Source organism: Suricata suricatta, chromosome 7, assembly GCF_006229205.1.
Source record: "Suricata suricatta isolate VVHF042 chromosome 7, meerkat_22Aug2017_6uvM2_HiC, whole genome shotgun sequence".
NCBI classification, from domain to species: domain Eukaryota; kingdom Metazoa; phylum Chordata; class Mammalia; order Carnivora; family Herpestidae; genus Suricata; species Suricata suricatta.
This window is the reverse complement of record NC_043706.1, coordinates 29434397-29441013: the sequence shown is the minus strand read 5'-3', so window position 1 is coordinate 29441013 and position 6617 is coordinate 29434397. Positions and strand designations below refer to the sequence as shown.

At 42.7% G+C, this 6617-nt stretch overlaps 1 pseudogene; it reads right to left on the bottom strand.

Moving 5' to 3' along the window:
* Positions 1–2347: 2347 nt before the first annotated feature.
* Positions 2348–4607, bottom strand: LOC115296648 (annotated as a pseudogene).
* Positions 4608–6617: the final 2010 nt, after the last annotated feature.

The following is a 6617-nucleotide window of genomic DNA, read 5'->3' as shown; positions in this document are numbered from 1 at the left end:
GACCATGACCTGAGCTGAAGTCAGATGCTTAACCAACGGACTCACCCAGGCATCCCTGAAACTCAGTTTAAAAAAAATAAAATCATCTAGGGGCTTCTGGGTGGCTCAGTCAGTTGGGCATTTGACTCTTGATTTTGGCTCAGGTCATGGTCTTGGGGTCCTGGGATCAGGCCATGTCTGGCTCTGCACTGAACTTGGACTCTGCTTGAGATTCTCTCTCCCTCTCTCTCTCTCTGCCCCTTCTCCATGCACACACACACACACACACACACACACACACACACACTCTAAATAAATAAATAAAAAGTGAAAAAATGTATAAAATCATCAACAGCCAACAAGAGAAGGGTTTGATTTCTAGTGGCCCAGATCCCTTAGGTATGGGGTTTAGGTCCTATTCCCCAAGTCAGCCACAAGGACTCCCACTCCTGTGCCTTGAAATCTATAAAAGCATTTGTGCAGAGGTCCTGCATCCCATGGGATGGATGTTCCCAGCCAATGGCTGGTGACAGAGGGACACTAAGGCAGGCTTACTCCTGGGGTGCTGCTCTGATAGCTGACTATGCTCGAGGACCCCTCACAGCACCATGTACCAGAAACAGCTTTATTTCTTAGGAATACAAGGGATGAAAATAGACCAATGCTCATGTGCCTGACATTTTAGAGGCTTCCCAAGAGTGAGACAGAGCCACTGGAGCATTTTCAGTTAACACATGACATGACCCCTGTGGGGAGAAGGGCCCGGGTGGCAGGTGATGGGGTGGCACCAGTGCCACAATCCAGGAGGGAGAGGCTGGTGGAGACTAAGGGGAGGAGAGGGCCTGAGGGATGAGAGACAGAGAGAAGGGCTGCAGGTGCCAGGTGAGGAAAAGAAGCAGAGGGAAAGAATTCTTAAGTAATGGAACTCTCATATTTATAGATTTTTAAATAAATCTATACCTGCAGGGCTTAGCGAGATATTCTCTGCATCTAGTATTTACTATATTCTGGGGGCTGTCCTACACAGGGCTCGATCTCACAAACTGTGAGATTATGACCTCAGCTGAAATCAAGAGTTGCACACTTAACCCACTGAGCCACCCAGGCACCCAAAGAATATCCAATTATTAAGGCAGTGGGTGCGGAAGGCTTGTGGAAAGTAAGATTTGAAAGGGAATTTGAGGTCTGTTTGTAGGGAGCTGGGAATATGAAACTATAAAGAATTTGTGCTTTCATTGGGAGTCATGAGAGTTGTGTTTTGTTTTTCTTTCAAGTGCTTCTTAAAATTAATGTTTTTGCCTTGAGCTAATTGAAGATTCATGCGCAATTATGAGAGATAATAGAGATCCTGAGTAGCTTACTCAGTTTTCCTCAATGGTAATCGCTTCTCAGCCTTTTGGCTGAGATCAAGTGCAGTTTTCCTCAATGGTAATACCTTGCAAAACTGTAGTCACTATTAAAACCAGGATATTAACATTAATACAACCCACTACTCTTATTCATATTCCCTCAGTTTTACTTGTATTCATCTGTGTATGTACAGCAAAACCTTGGTTTGCAAGTATAATTCGCTCTGGAAACATGCTTATAATCCAAAACACTTGTATATCAAAGCAAATTTCCCCATACGAAATAATGAAAACTCAGAGGATTCATTCCACAACCCCAAAATATTCATATAAAAATGATTACAATACTGTAATATAATACAAAATAATAAAGAAAATACAAAATATAAAGAAAAATAAACAAATTAACCTGCACTTACCATTGAAAACCTTCGTGTCTGGTGTGAGGGAGACAAGAGAGGAGGGTGATTGTGGAGGACTTTCACTATCACTAACGAATCGCTGCTATCTCTTGGCTCAATGGAATCTTTTTCTGCATAGAGGTCATTGTATACATTTGCATGGATGTTATACACTGTTATACACTGTGTATAACGTAACTGGCAATAAGGCAGCAGGGGAAAGGGTCTATATCTGCAGGCAGCCTGACCTAGAAGGAAGCAAAGCGTTCCTAAGCTTACTCTTGTATGGAAAAGCAAAGGACTGTCCATAGGTGCTTTGAAGTGACAAAAAAATACACTAATGCCAGTTGTGGGCACCTTCCAATGTTCTGAAAAATCACTGATTTCTGCCAAACATTGTGGCCTAAGAATGAGCATCCAACATGGGAGATGACCCCCACAATTCCATGGAAAGAGAGAGAGAGAGAACGAGAGAGGGAGGGAGCACCAGTGGCTCAGTTGTGATCATGTGATGTTTGGCATCATGCACTGCTCGTATCGCAAGACATCACTTGTTTATCAAGTTAAAATTTATTAGGAAGTTTGCACATCTTGTGGAACACTTGCAGAACAAGTTACATGAAATCCAAGGTTTTACTGTATTTAATTTTTCTCTTTTTTTGCTGAGAAGGAGCTCGCTTTATTGGGGGCAGAGCACTGCACGTGGCCAACAGATGAAGGAGCCCGGTGTGTATCCTACACAGCATGCTCATAAAGGTACACGGGAGGTTTTGCTAAGAAAGATCAGCTGGAACCTGGGTTCCTCTGGGCAACTTCCCCAATCTTGTCCCTCCAAGGAGTTGGCACACTCCGGACCATTTCCTTGAAGGCAAATGTGGTAGCTAAAGGTAGAGCCCCTTCTTGTTTTTTATAAAGAGCATTTTCTTTAGATTTTTTTGAAGTCATTTCTACATTCAATCAAGGCCATCAGACCAGCTTCTGTACAGACTGCCTTGATGTAGGTCCCAGAGAGGTCATCTTTAGTCATGATCAAGCCATCCAGGGTTACATCATTGGCCAGTGTCATCCTGCTTGTGTGAATCTGAAAGATGCGCTTCTTAGTCTTTTCATGGTGCAGGGGGAACTCAGTTGTCCTGTCAGTGTGGCCTGGTCTGATAAGTGCTGGATGCAACGTTTCTATTCTGTTTGTGGCCATGATAACTTTCATGTCACCCCTTGAATCAAATCCATTCAACTAGTTCAACAGTTTCAACCTTGTTCAATGAATTTCTCTCTCACCACCAGAATTTGAATCTATATTTTTGTTCCAATGGCATCAATTTCATCAATAAACACGATGGATGGTGCATGTTCTTCCACAACTGGAAACAATTCCCAAACGAGTTTGGGTCTATCACCTAGGTACTTCTGAATAATTTCAGAGCCACTCTTTTTTAAAAAGTTATTAAAAACAAATTTTTAAATGTTTATTTTTGAGAGAGAGAGAGAAAAACAGAGTGTGAGTGGGGGAGGGGCACAGAGACGGGGAGATACAGAATCCAAAGCAGGCTCCAGGCTCTGAGTGCAGAGCCCAGTGAGGGTCTCAAACTTACGACCTGCAATATCATGGCCTGAGCCGACGTCAGATGCTTCACTGACTGAGCCATCCAGGCACCCCTAGAGCCAACCACTCTTAAGAAAGTGGCTAAGGTTTGGTTTGGTACTGCTTTGTCTAATAAGGTTTTACCTGTGCCAGGTGGACCATAGTGAATGGGCTTTATACCCTCTCTTCATAATATTCAGGATGAGTGAGAGGAAGCTCCACAGTTTCCTTCATTTCCTAGATTTGGTTGTCCAATTTCCCAGTATCAGCATAGGTTTCCTGGGGGTGCCTTTTCTTTCTTTCTTTAAATTTTTTAAATGTTTATTTTATTTTATTATTAAAAATTTTTAAACATTTATTTATTTATTTATTTTTATTTTTATTTTTTTATGGCTTTTATTTATTTTTGAGAGACAGAGAGTGCTAGCAGGGGAGGGTCAGAGAGAGAGGGACACACAGAATCCAAAGCAGGCTCCAGGCTCTGAGCTAGCTGTCAGCACAGAGCTCGACGTGGGGCACGAACCCACGAACCGCGAGATCATGACCTGAGCTGAAGCCGGACGCTCAACCAACTGAGCCACCCAGGCGCCCCAACATTTATTTATTTTTGAGACAGAGAGAGACAGATCATGAGCAGGGGAGGGGCTCTAGAGAGAGAGGGACACACAGAATTGGAAGCAGGTTTCAGGCTCTGAGCTAGCTATCAGCACAGAGCCTCATGCAGGGCTCGAACCCACAAACTGTGAGATCATGACCTGGGCTGAAGTCGGATGCTCAACCAACTGAACCACCAGGCGCCCCTAATATTTATTTTAGAGAGAGAGAGAGAGAGACAGACAGACAGACAGAAAGTGAGCAGGGAAGGGGCAGAGAGAAAGGGAGACACAGAATCCAAAGCAGACTCCAGGCTCCAAGCTGTCAGCACAGAGCCTGACACAAGGCTTGAACCAATGAACAGTGAGATCATGACCTGAGCTGAAGTTGAATGCTTAACCGACTGAGCCACCCAGCTGCCCCATGGGGGTACCTTTTCTACCTTTATCACTGTGGCCAAGGGATCTGTGTCACCTCTATGACGGCAGACACAAAGGAAAGAATGATGACATAGTGTTCTGGGCCCACAGATGTAGACACAATGGTATGCTTGTCATCAATGATCTCTTCCAAGGTTCCTACCGACATCAGGGTCCCCCTCAGATCATCCACCTTTGATCTTTCCTCCTCTTGCTTTTCTTCTAAAGGCTTCATTTGTTCCCAATTTCTAATGAATTCTTCCTCCATGAGCAGATAGTCCTTAATTCTCTTTCACTTCAGTAATTTTAACCAGCACTGAGTGTGACCTGTCACCAGTGGCAGCTTGCTGGCAGCATATGGTTCCTTTGTTTTTTTTCTTCTTTTTCCCCACTCTAGTTGGTACAGGAAGTTCTTATTTCTTTTTCTTATCCTTGTCATCCTTCTTGCCACCTCCAGGGCCATGACCACTACTCTGACTTAGACCCTTGTTGCTTGGGCCGCTTGAACTGCTGATACTAAAAGTGCCCACTGTACTTAATTCTATGGAATTTTATTATATATGTAAGTTTGTTTGTCTATAACTACAGTCAAGATATATTTCAAAATTTTTCTTTTTCTAATAATTTTATAATTTTACATTTTATATAAAAGTTCTATTGTAGGTTTTAAATTGGTTTTATAATGTGAGAGATTTAGGTTTGAGTTTTTTGTTTGCTTATGTGTTTTTGTTTATGGATGTCCAATTGCTGAAACATCATTTATTGAAAAGACTATCCTTTTGCACTGAATTGCTTTTGTGCCTTTGTCAAAAGTCAGCTGAGCATATTTGTGTGTGTTGGGGGCGCTATTCCTGGGTTCTCTCTTCTGTCCATTGATCTGTATGTCTATTTACGTGCCTATTGATTAAAATCTGCCTTAATTACGGCAGCTATATCATCAGACTTCACTTCAAATAGAGGGGCTTTTCTCACTTTATCCCTCTTTTTCAAGAGTGTGTTAGCTATTTTAGGTATTATGCATTTCTGTATAAATTTTTGAATAAGCTGGTCTAACCTTACTGGAGCAAAAATTGCATTAAACTTAAAGATCAATTTGGAGGGAATTGACATCTCTACTAAGTTGACTCTTCTAATACATGAACATATTATGTCTCTATTTAATTTGACTTCTTTTAATTAGCATTTTGTAATTTTCAGCATTCAGATCCTTTATGTGTTTTAAGTGTATACACAGTATTTCACTTTCTTTATAATAACTATAAATAATATTGTGTTTTTAATTTTGGTTTCCATATAACCTGTATTACTATATAAAAACATCCTTTTACTTTCAACCTACCTGTGTCATTAAATGTTAGCTAAATTTCTTCTCACTTTAACCACACACACACACACACACACATACACAACACACACACACACACACACAAGCTAGAAGACACAGATACACTGAGAAAGTACAACTTAGGAGCCTTGTGCATCTTGATTGCAATGCTGTTTAGATATTTCTGTAGGAAGGGGCAAAATCACTTTATAGATTAGATTCCTGGGGCACCTGGGTGGCTCAGTCAGTTAAGAGTCAGATTCTTGGTTTTAACTCAGGTCATGATATCATAGTTTGTGAGTTCGAGCCCTGAATCTGGCTCTGCCCTGGCAGCACAAGAGCCTGCTTGGGATTCTTTCTCCCCCTCTCCCTTCCCTTCCCTTCTCTCCCTCTCTCAAAATAAACATTAAAAAAAAAAAAAAAAGAAAAAGAAAAAGAAAAACTAATCTCCATGAGAGTCTCTAGCTGGGGCTCTCAACCACAACTTCTGGTGTGAAGAGAAAATCCACGTCCCTCCACCTCCATTCCTAGGGCAAGCTCATTCTGGCATCCAGTTTCGAGGGGGGGCGAGTTTTCTTCTAGGAATCCGGAGGAGAGGTAAGGAGTAGGAGCTCAGCACAAGTCGAGAGATTTCAGAAGGGAAAGGGACAAAACGGGGCCGATCCCAGCTTGGTGTCTTTCTCTGGTTTCCTCAGAAAGACCCTGGGCCAGGCCTCAGGGAGACAGACAGAGAGCTCTGTGTGTGTAGGTGAGAGGAATCAAGGCAACGTCGCGGGTCTCCGGGAAGGACTGGCTTTGAAAGTCCCAGGCGTGAGATAGGTTTCGGGGCGGGGAAGCCCAGTCCCTTACTCGGCGCGCATTTCATATCTCCCTCTCTCAACCTGTCAAGTGCTCTGGCCTTGATACTCATGACGCGGCCCCAGTTCGCACTCCCATTGCCTTTCCGGTTTCTAGAGAAGCCAATCAGCG